This window comes from Manduca sexta, chromosome 22 (assembly GCF_014839805.1).
Source record: "Manduca sexta isolate Smith_Timp_Sample1 chromosome 22, JHU_Msex_v1.0, whole genome shotgun sequence".
Lineage (NCBI taxonomy): Eukaryota > Metazoa > Arthropoda > Insecta > Lepidoptera > Sphingidae > Manduca > Manduca sexta.
Genome location: NC_051136.1, coordinates 12,191,460 through 12,204,455, shown reverse-complemented (window position 1 = coordinate 12,204,455; position 12,996 = coordinate 12,191,460).

The window sequence follows — 12,996 nt, the reverse complement described above, 5'->3', positions numbered from 1 at the left end:
CGGCACGCGTGCGCGCCCATTCGGAACGACAAACACCACTTTCGATCCCTGCGCCAATCGGAATATTAATTTGGACGGACTGTTCCTGTAAAATACGGGACGCGCCAGGAGGGAATAAATCGGCTACGGTTGGTTCGCGTTGGATACAGTCTTGCCGAATCGAACAGCGCGGTTACATTTTGTATTTGTTAACATTCAATAATTGTTGCGTTACTTTAACTTAATGTACATTTTGAATATATTATTTACCTTGCAAATAGTAAGCAGTTCCATGCCCGCGTTAAGGTCAAACGAATCAAATGAACAACTCATAATGAAACTCTTTTTATACACGAACATGAATCTACAAAGTTCACGCCAATTCTATGCCGTCACTAAACAATTATGATAAAGATATAAATCTATTCAATTACATCATTAAATAGTTTTATGTTTAAATAACTCACAATTATAAATAAGTGCATCAATAATTCGCGCCACTACGAATAACACTCTAGAGAACAAATAGCTTGAATTAAACAAGTCAGGCGATAGAATTTGCATATAATGTTGGAAAAGTGCTATTTAATAAAAAGTTCTGACCCCGTTTGCAAGAATATGATTACATTGGAATTCTAAGTAAGCTCCGCCGCGACGCTGAGCTGTAGTTAGACGTCGCAGTATCTAAGTACCTGATCTTTGAAAGTAAATTATATTATTGTAAAGTAACTAAAACATTTCTACGCTAATTTAAGTTTCACATTAACTCACAAAATTGTTTGATTAATGATTCATCTAATAGTAACAAGTATTATGTGTTTTACGGCTACACGGCGACATAAGCGATAATGAGCTCTAAGGTATTAAAACATAGGTTTTTAATTACAAAGCGCAACGTGACAGTAGTTAAGTCTCAAAATAAGCAATAATTATGTTGGTTCCAATATATCCTTCAAATCACAACACTTCCTTCCCGCGCAGTTGTTGAGAATAGAGCAAGCAAACATACCATCTCCCACATATAAAAATCTACCCCCTTTAAAGCTATTCCGTCTTCATCTACCACTGCAAATCCTAGAAGCCAGGATTGACAATAGCACGCATTTTACGGCACCAAGCGGAATAGCTCGATGAGTCTTTTAGAGCACTAATTACCAATTTATGCGCAGACTTTAATATTAAAAATCGCCGCCTCATTGATGGTAAATTAAAACTTTTTACAGTTTTCGAATACGTTATAATGTGTACAGTATCGGGAAATATAATGGGAATTAGTTAGGGCTCTACGAGTTAAGGCTCCACAACTCATCTAAAATGTGAACGCCTTCCTAGCAGATGACGATGTATTCCAATAGTATACCTATACAAAATAGTCATGGTAATCATATTGCTGTGAAATATTAAAATAAATTTCAAATGCACATTTAAATACAAAACGCCATTTGAATCAAATACCAAAAAACAATATCAAACGGCAAAAGATCTACGTTTCTGTGAACGTAAACCGATGGAATTGTTTGCCAGCGGCAAAATCGCGAATTATATAATAAAACGTACCACGGCGGTTTTGTGAAACTTTCAAATGTTGTTTCGTGGCTTAACGTTTTGTGTTCACTGTTACATTTAGTTACGACCGCAGAGGCTGGCCGAATATTCCCTCGAATAAGTTGGGTATTGATAAAAGTTCTCGATTACTGAAACTTTCATTTAGATATTCGAAAAGCTTACAAATAGGTATTCGTCTCGTACAGAACATCAAGCAAAACATATAAAAATACCGGGAAATTTAAACACTGAAATACAAGTTATCTTGACGTCAACAATACACGTTAATTTGAACTGAATATTTTATATCAAACAATACTCTTATAAATTGAAATTTAATAAAATATGATATTTTTTTTACATTTCAATACCAAACTTATGACAGGTCTATATAAATACTATACGCCTTTTCGTAGCAGACGAGCGTCGAAGTCATTTGATTTACCATCCCTCGCAAAACCTTACAATTTTACCAGAATCTAGGCTACATAGGCTAATCCTGGAACACATGACACTTACCTGGGAGTACTATAGCGGGTTTTAACACCTCGTGTACCATGGTCGCTATCCTGCCGGATATAAAATATATTCTACCATCAGCAAACATATAACATACATTTAGTATGCTAAGAAACGTGCATGCAGCGACGCATCTTTTGCACTCACAGTTCGCTAAGAACCTTTTCGCCCCATAGTGTGATTTGAGACTTACCATATCGCATACAAAATTAATTCCAAATTAACTTGCACATAGCGGCGATAGCCTAGTTGAGTGTGGAACGGACTGCCAAGACCAATATCCGCAGGTTCAAATCCCAAGGGCACACACCTCTGACTTTTCTAAAATCATGTGTGTATTCTTTGTGAATCTATCGTTCGCTTTAACGGTGAAGGAAAACATCGTGAGGAAACCTGCACATCTGAGAAGTTCTATATATAGGAATTTCGAAGGTGTGTGAAGTCTACCAATCCGCACTAGGTCAGCGTGGTGGACTAAGGCCTAATCCCTCTCAATAGTAGAGGAGGCCCGTGCTCAACAGTGGGCAAGTATATAATACAGGGCTGATATTATTATTTTTTTTATTATTAACTTGCACATGAGTCAAAGAGGAAAGCAAATATTAAAAAAACAGATATGAGTATCGAACTCAGAACATCCAATAACTTAAAATAGCAATAATTGCCCTATTAAATAGCATTAAATAATTTTATTTACTAGCGGCAATATTTTTATCTCAATTAACAAAAACTTATTGAAAGTATATGGACGCTTTTATAAAGTTTGCGAAACATGTTTTTGTTTACTCCCAAACAGTAACAACCCAAAAAGATGAACGAAACTATAAATAAACAAAGAAACTCGACGTCGATCGAATTTCGATTACACGATAATTTAATTTGTTGATTCCGAAGTAGAAAGCTATCAGATTTGAATACAATATTGATAAAGTATTATATTTCATTGTGTATCGGACTGATTGAATTGGTTCTGCATTTGGAAAATTAAGCGATCATTGCAAATAGCCATAAAGCTTATAAAATTTGAGCTGTTGTTATATTACGGTTAAGAAATATAAATATCACTAGGTGTTGCTCACGGTTTTGCCCGCATTTATAATAGTAGTAAAAAGTAAATAGATATACAACTGTCAGTCACTGTATGTTCAGTAAATAATAGGGTCGCCTCTAAAATATAAGACCTACCAGAATTGACTAAATATGGATGTGTTATAACTTTGCCTACCTCTGAGTAGAGAGAAAGCATAATATATTATGTTAGATGGCTACGTCATACAAAGGTCGACAGCGCACATTTTTTTACGTATCTAGTTCCCGAGTTATTATCAACTCTGGAGTAAAACCCAGCTACTTTCATTGTCTAATCGCGCTCCTATGAAATAAACGAGTTTTTACATTCTTTAATGTCTACGCGTAGAATTAAAATATAGAAATATTCTTCGGTAGGTGTTTGATTTCGCGACTTATAATTTTAATTATTTTTAAACTATATTACTTCTTCCGCTCGTCTTCAGTTCTTTCCCTTCAAGCAAAGTGTACTATTTCCTTGTAATTATCTATACCATATCCATGATTTCCCTTCGATACCTTTGATTTTGATAATTAATAACCTATCTTCCAATCGTGAACACGTCGGCCAGTATTACATCAAAATATTCAGCCACACATCTCAACCTCCTAAAACTTCACAAATATAATCTGAAATGTCCCTAAAACGTAATACATTTTACAAACTCTAAAAACCCAGTCTCCGCGTGTTACTTGTCTATCGAAGTTCGCCTCAGACTCTTGATTTGCATAATCTGCCCGGGGCGTTGCCACACCTACTACAAGACTTATGGTCAATGAAAACAAACCACTGGATCTTTTGTAAACACGAATAACAATGGGATCAACGTTGTACTACACTTTGTGATGTTTGTTTTCCTTTTTCACCCCAAGAAATCTTTTGCATAATCTCGTAGGGAAGATTAATGGGGTTTGGCAACTAAAACACCATCACATTTCTTTCTATTTTAAGGGTAGACAGGAGTGCATTACACCCACATTTCGCTAGCTATGCTCCTATGGAATAAGATTTGAATCTTTTTGCATTAATAGGGATAATTTTATACTCCCGTAGTAGCCACCTTGAGCTGTGGACGAGGCTCTGAGCTGCAGATTTTTTAAGGTTTTTACTCGCAGCCGAAAGAGATTAGTGTTTTTTCTTTGTTCCCCTCAAAACGCGAGGCCCTCGGCGTCTGCCTCATTTGTCACCCTCTAAAACCCCCACTACACTATTGTGATGCTGAGCGGAAAACGCAAGCACTTTATTTGGTTTGAACCGAAGACACCGCGTAGACAGTTGAACTACATACACTACGGCGCTTCAATTTAGTGATCTGTTTGAAATATTATTTCAAGTACCATCTCGATTCTGTCACTAGTAAAGTGAAATATGTACATTTTAATTGTACAAGTGCATTCTCGTTACCTAATCTTACTTTGCTTACATTAAAAATACCTCAAAACGTATATTAGTACGTAGTATATAAGAAGCTCTATGTTATAATATAACTTCAATATGTAATACAGCAATCATCTGATTCAGTCATCTCAACTCAAATCCTCAACAATCACTACAGCTTAAATAATATCCATTATACAAACAAATAGTTGCTTCGTTTCATTATTAAACATTTAGGTAACATTTTAAAAGTAATGTAAAATTTTAATGAGGGCCCACCATTGTTCAACATCAGGTCTTCGTATAAAAATCACACATTGTCAACAATGTAAAGCAAGACACAATGAAAATATTCACTAACTCCGCCAAAAATGTTACTCCCATTCTTGATGTGAGGCAGGGAGGGATTAGGTAGCTCATGTCCATCAAGGGAGGATTAGTCACCACCCCCCATTACACGTTCCCTAGGAAATTTGGAATGCTTTAATAAAAACTTAAAATATACAGAAATAAAAAAAATATTATGCAGTATCTTTTGCTTCTAGCAAGGCCCATTTACATCTATTCTCCCGTAATATAAATAATCAAACATTACTCATTAATAATGTAGCTAAAACAGTAAAAGTATATTTACAACTGCCAACTTTAAGAATGACCCAATATATCCAAACATACAAGCAAACTTTATATCTTTATAATATTAGTTTTATTTTCCACCCTTAACAATTCCTTTGCATAATCTCGTAGGGAAGAGGCAACTAAACACCATCATATCTGTGTACTTAAGTAGTAGGGTAGGTAGGCAGAAGCGAAGAACACGCACATTTCGCTAGCTATGTTCTTATCGAATAGGAGGCAAAATTTGCATTAATGAGTATTTAAAATTCCGTGGCAGTGGCGCCTTGAACTCTGGACGTGGCTATGTGCTGCACATCTTCGAGGCGTTTTTGTTCGGAGCCGAAAGAGATTTTTCTTCCCTCAAAGTGCTCATCACCATAAACTATATCTAAAAGCTAAACAAACCATTCAATTCAGATACAATTACAATACATTGTAGCCAGTGTAACTACTAGACATAAGACTTAACAGATCATGTCTCAGGATGGCGAGCGCAGTGGAATACCAAACTATACTTTGTAATTCAAGTTGTTGAATGGTGTTTCTACTGTTTATGGGCGTTCGTATCGCTTACCATCATGCGAACGGCAAGCTCATCTCGTCATTTAAAGCAATAAAAAAACCTTTGACTGTTAATTGAATCTATTTAGCTTGTCGAAGCAACGTAACTTACCCTGCCTTAAATAGCGCACCGCACCTATTACAAATCATTCTAGGAAAAAAATTACCCCAAACTAAAAACCTGGGTACATTCCCGCCTCAATTCTGTCGGACAAAAACTCCTGCCACAAAAGCAAAGACAATTACACCAGGTGAAGCGCCTCGGAGGTTGCAAGCGCAGTAAATTGCGGGGACTCGTTCCTTGTTTATTTTTGATTCGTAAACGGGAGCTTAAAAGAGAATCTGATTCTTAAGCAGTTATTTTAAAAGTGGCTTTTGTTTGTAATTATTACTTTGTTCTTGGTTATAAATTTCTGGAAGAGTATGCATGACACACAGACTTAATATATCATGTATTTTCTTTTTAATTACAACAAACTCTACCTTACTTGATAGTAATTAAAGCAGACTTTTGTATATTAATATGAATTTATCTTCAATCGTGTACAACAAAGAATAATTTGTTACTAACTATATAATGCTCTTTATTTTCTTGTTTCTTTGCAAACCAAATTATGGGTACAACAAGAATTGGGTAAACCAGAGTCGGACGATACCGACACACCCAGTTCCGCACCTCGTTATAAATCTGATAGGCTTTAAGAAAAGCAAATGCAATGCGTGACATTGTCTGGTTGGCTGAGAGAGTTGGAATCCTCGGTATTCTCGTACGGAGAAGATAAGGTACAGGAAAACATCGTGAGGAAACTTGCATACCTGAGTACTATAATAATTTGTGGGTATGTGAACCCTGCCAATCCGCACTAGGCCAGCGTGATGGACTAAGGCGATATGGACTATCCCTCTCAGTAGTTGAGGAGGCCTATGTCCAGCAGTGAGATATTTTTATATTTTATTTACACGGTACCTTAACTACGATAGAGTCAGATGGAATTATTTTACCTTGCTTAAAGATAAAAGAATAAACTCAATAAATAAAAAAAATGCTTTCTAAAAAATACGAGTGCGTAATTTTTAAATATCATAATAACAATCTAGTTTTATAACATTACCATAGACATCTATGAGAGAAAACTGTTATTTTAAATACTAGTAATAATAACTCGATATCAAATCGCGTCCAATTCAAGTTAACATTCTTTCAAAATTATCAATACGAGTCAATATGAAATTATAACCGTGAATAAAATTTTACTTTTAACTTTATTAGCTTCGTTATTATATGTCAGTAATAGCGTTTTTTGAATCACGCCTATCCAATATAAAGTACTTTATTTTTCAACCTTAACATAATCGTACTCAAACACACACCACGTCTAATTACACCGAGACTATTGATTAAGCAACCCTATACATAACCTCGAAAGCCGGTCGATTGCCTAAAACAAGCCAAATTGAACAATAATCCAAAATTACACCAATATATATAGCGCGGAGCTATCACGATTACTCGGAAACGTACAGAGTATCAAATACACTGTCGTATCATTAAGCTGAGGGCTCTTATCTTCAAGTGGCTTACATAAGGGCTTAGTGAATTCTCTAATGACTTGATTTTCTGCCTCGTAAAAGTTGTATTACGGTTGATTCTCGTTTGCTTTTGATTCTGGATTCATATGGTTGTCACGCTGCAGTTGGGTTGTACATTTGTTAGATATAGCTAAAGTTCATTATAACATGCTTTAAAACAAATAACGACACAGGAAATTATAGGAATTGTTATAGAATAATACATAAAATGTTTACAGTACATTTCAATATTTAATAACGTTATCATATAACATCATCAGAATGGCAACTGCTGAACATGGGCCACTTCCAAATATTTCCAGATCACCTTATTGAAAGTGGCCAGCATATCATATAACATAGTGTTATATAACTTCTATGTAGGAACAATAGAAATTTAGTTATTGTATTTATCAAGTTTGAGCAGTTATTTTGGTCGGGGTTAAACTAATGAATGTTGTTCTTGGTTCTGCGGCGTTTGGTATCTTATTGTTCTTACGAGCGATATGAATTTAATCTACGTATTTCGGTTGTACGAATTCAGTTTATTATCTCTAAGTTACATGGATCTAAGTAATAATAATTATGAACAAATACACATAATTGTTCGTTGATAGAGCAATCATGGAACAAGGTTGCCATAATATACAATAAGCCTTAACATCCACCTCCACTTCCACATTCTGTCTTCGCTGGTGATAAAATATTTGTATCCTTCTGCATAGCTAACTAGTGACCACCATACACAAGGTAAAAACCCTACCATAGTGGCCCACGTCAGTGTCGCATTCCAGAATCAGCCTGTGAATATCCAGTGTCAAACAGGCCAGCATAATTGTGTCGACTGGCGAGGAATAATCGCCTCTCATCAGTCGACACTACTGTCTGGACTCCACATACTATCAGGAGTCGTGGGAACACTTTGCCATACCTATACAAAAAAAACAATGCTCTACCAATTATGACATTTATCAAAAACGCGTGATGTTTGTTACAAGCCTGGGGTAGCGAAAATAAACAATTATTATTTTTAATTATATCAGCCCTGTATTATATACTGACCCGGTTTGGACACGAGCCTCCTCTACTACTGAGAGGGATTAGGCCATAGTCCACCACGATGGCTTATTGCGGATTGGTAGACTTCACACACCTTCGAAATTCCTATAGCGGACTACTCAGGTAAGCAGTTTTCCTCACGATGATTTCCTTCGCCGTAAAAGCAAGCGATAATTCACAAAGAATATATACCAAATTTTTTGAAAAGTTAGAGGTGTGTGCCCTTGTGTATTGAACCTGCGGACATTCGTCTCGGCAGTCCATTCCACAACCAACTAAGCTATCGCCGCAATAATTCTTTTTAGAAATATTAAATTATTAAACCTGTATATAAAATGAACCGTTCGAATCTTTTGCACAATCCTAAATAAACAGTCAAAAAACTTATCAATACCAGAAAAGGAGATCAAAAACACGAATCTCACGAAACGGACGATCAAAGGGAATGGAATTTACTTTTAAAAGCCTTAAAAGTGGGGAAGTCCGAAAAAGTATTACCGACAACATCGTTAACAGGAATCAATTATGAAATATTTAACGGACCGAGATTTATTTCGTAAAATTATTTATCAATCAAAAACTAATTTTCATGTTCAAACGGAAAGAAAAAGCGGGAAGTTTTATCAAAAAAATCTTCTTTGTACGTCTTGGTGTTAATCCAGTTACTGGAAATTACATTTTTACCAAGAAAGACATTGTGACAGTAATTATATTATTTAATTTGATTGAACGGAGAATTCCCAAATCTGTCACGTTCATTAAAGGGAATGTATGGCCCTATAAAATTATTTCTTATTTACAAAAGAGATTCGATTCGGGATTTATTTCTTTCAATTAAATAAGACGACTTAACTATTTTTGGGCTTATTGAATATTAAATTATTGATAAGGACATTACCGTCAAAAGTATTATTAATAATAATTCATGATATATATTTAGAAATTTCTTTATGTTCGTTTCATAGAATTTATTTTCGGGGTTTCAATTTTTCAATATAATAAGACGATATGTGATTCTGTGTTTGCAAATTTAAATGTTATTGACAGCGACATTCCTGGTAAAAATCTAGCATAAATGATCGATATTGTTAAAACATCGATATGCAATAATTTTCACAAAATACTGCTATGCGTAAAAATATTTTGGCGTCTAAACGCACAATATATGGAGACCCCGGTTACATTTTGGCAAGACGAGTTGTACTGTGGCAACACTACACACTTTCTTCGACAGGCACGCGCACGTGCAACTTGTCGTCATTGTGATTCTCTTATATTTAAACAGACAATAAACAGTTACGATTTATGAACTCTTAGTATTCTTCAGCCTTCGCAATATATAAGGCCGCTATCAGGTAAATTTAACGACATAATTTGCAATATAAACTAAACTACTAGCAAACAAATTGAAACTACATACCAGTTGCGAAGGATCCATTTAATCGATCCCTATCGTAATTTATGCAAAATCTTATTATAATGCAAATATCTAATCTAAGAATGTGTTATGTCGGGTGTTCTTTTGAAAAAAATCAGTCTTCGGTACTGCTACATACTACTTTATGAATTACCATCGCTTTTTCACATAGTCGATATTAATTTTGTTCAAAACCTTTCACATTGTAAATATTACATTATGGACCTTCAAAGGATCTTGTCTGCTTGCCAAATGCTCAGGTAAACCCTGCAGGTAAAAGTACATAATATATGAAAAAATTCTGTTAGTTCGTTACAGTTTCATACATATTGGATTTTTTCACAATAGATAATATGATCACTATTTAGCAACTATCGATGTAACTCCAAAAGGTCATAAACCACTCCTTACATTTAAGGGTTAGTGATATATTTTTTATAGTTTTAAGGTGGGAAAATACACTGGTATTTTTAATATTGGTATAGACAGACAATAGACTATAAAACATTGTAGTTGAAATTGTGATAGCATAGCATGGTTTGCAATTTACTAATTTTAAGCTTAGACATATTTAGTATTACAAAAAAACATTCATCGAGTATTCGTGTTCCGTAACAGATGACGAACCTATTGTGATTAGGTACACTATGCTTAATTCCAGCAAAATTGTATTACACGATGTAAAGAAAAAAAGGAATGATAATTAAATTTTCCACTCCAAGGTTTACAACTTTAAATAAAGTTAAACAATTAGCAAACTCTACTTTCTTAAAATACACTTGTAGAGCTACATGTTGTAACGTTTTTAACCGCAAACGTCTTTAAACGTACAGTTAAACTGTTACAAAACTATTTTACAGTGGAGATAAGGGAGACGTCTCTTGTTTATAGCGTGCAGGAAGTCTTTAGCGTTGACGGGGCGGGGGGAGGGGGGGGGGGGGGCAGCCGGATTACGTCGTTATGTGACGCGTTATCATTTCTGACACACGGTTGTAGCGTGCGGCGAACATGAATTATTAAGTGAGCTGAGTTAGAATAACATGAAAATCATAGCATAATGGCAAATAAATAAAAAATTATTGTGTCTAATATACGCTAATGGATATTCTTTAACTGATAAATCCTACTCTTACTTATACAGTTGTACAAATAAGTAATATACTTAACTATTTATTTGCAATGACAAAATATACATATAAAACCATGTACCTGTTTCCTGATGAAATTCTATTATTATTTGCAATATAGATGTTGTCCATACAAAACACAAGTGGCATTTGATCATTCATTCGTTTGAAAATTTTAACAATTTCCCAGAATGCGAACACATACACCAATAAAATATATCAGATTATTATTATGACGCTAATTTCGAAACATATTGCATTACAATATGTTTTTGGTATAAAACACGAAATATAAATGTTGTTCGCGAATCCGATCGCGTGAAATATTTTTCTAAGTACAAAAGCCCCACTGTCTACGGTTCTGGAACATAAATAATCTTATAATGTTAATTTAATATAAGATCTATCACTTTGCCAAAATTCATCCAAATCCTTCAACTATATACTTCTATAAAAAAATCCTTACATTTAAACATCCTGATTTCTTTTACGCAAATGTTTAACCCCGGGACCATGAAGGCTGTAAAGTCTTCTATGTCGGAATAATAGCATAAGAAACCGCGATTAAATCCGGAAACTAATTTTATTTCGATATATTAAAGAAAAGTACAAAAAATCCTCGCTGTTCTCACAGCCCGTGTATAGCGTAATCGTGGAGCACTGTCCAAAGGAAACGGGCCGATAACTTACACTCCACTATTTGATGAACTCACTAAGTGAATATAACATAATCGTGCCGCCCTTTATTGTTACTGTTATGCTAAATACCGGCGCTCGGAAACGGGAAGGAAAACTTTAGTGTTTAAGACTGTTTTATAAAAATAATTGGCTCGTTTTAGCAATTTGAATAGGAAATATCATGTAGTTTTGTTTTATAACAAGAGGTATATGATGTTAAAGATAGGAACAGATGGGCAACTTAATCAAAACAAAGATTACTCCGTGTTTAGAGTATCACGACCCTCAGAGATTTGGAAAACGATACGAGGAGGTGTATGTGAGCATGTTTGGCTTCTCTGAGAGGTAAGGATCAATTAGTACAAACGGCTAGAAGAATTGTAAGTGTGTAGTTGATTTAAACAGCAGGTATCTATATTAGAGTATAGACATTTGGGTCTCGGCAATTCTCAATGCGATAATCCACTAAACATAAGAATTACGTACAAACAATTCATTACATCACATTACAATGTTAATTGCATTCAGTTTTTACGATTTTTAACATTATTTTTATTTTTTACCGTCCACCCCATGACCACGATTGCTGCAGTTTTCGAAACGTCGGGGACTGTAGATATGTGTTAGACTCGAGTGTAGCGGGTAGAAGTAATAGAAGTAAAGTCCACACGTAAAGAGAGTTTATTTGTACAGAGTAAGAGTACAATTCACACAAGAGTAGAATAAACACACACTACAAGAAAGAAGGAGAGAAAATAAAGAGAAAGTCTACAGCGAAACGAAACGAACAAAATACTATGAACGGTTAAATAATAACAAGCGTAAGCGACAGCGAGAGCGTGAGCGATCCGCGCCGCATGCGTCGGCTGACTGACTGCGGTCGGCACGGGGCTACGTGACAGGCGGAGCGTACGCGTCCCGCTCCGACCGGTTCATGTGACGTAGGGCATTGTTAGCTGACCGCTATATATATCGAATGTTGTACCATTTGTACATTGAAATGTTATTTTACAATTTTTATTTTAATGATAATAGTTTAGTATATTTTATGTTTATTAATTTAAGTTTAGTTTTACAATAGTATTTAGGTTTAAACAGATTGATTATTAGTTTTAAGTTTATTTTATTAATTTATAATTTTGTTTATAAAACTGATGTTTTGTGCGGATAATGCCGCCACATCACCCCCCCCGAGAGACCGTCCTACGGGCGATAATAGTTTGGTAGGCGTACAGATCGGCCTGACCTGGTTCTCGTGACGCACGGCTTCTCGGTGTCAAGGTCACTGGGAGTCTGTAGTGGTTGGGATGTGTCTTGTGGCGTGTTTGGTGTATGTTTGTTTGTGTGTGTGTCTGTATGTGTGTTGGCTGCGTATGGGTCACGCAGTATGTAGGCCGGCTTAACGCGGTCTATGGATACTGTGACCGACTTACCATTCAGGAGAATAGTGATCACCTTATCGCTTCTCTTAAGTACCT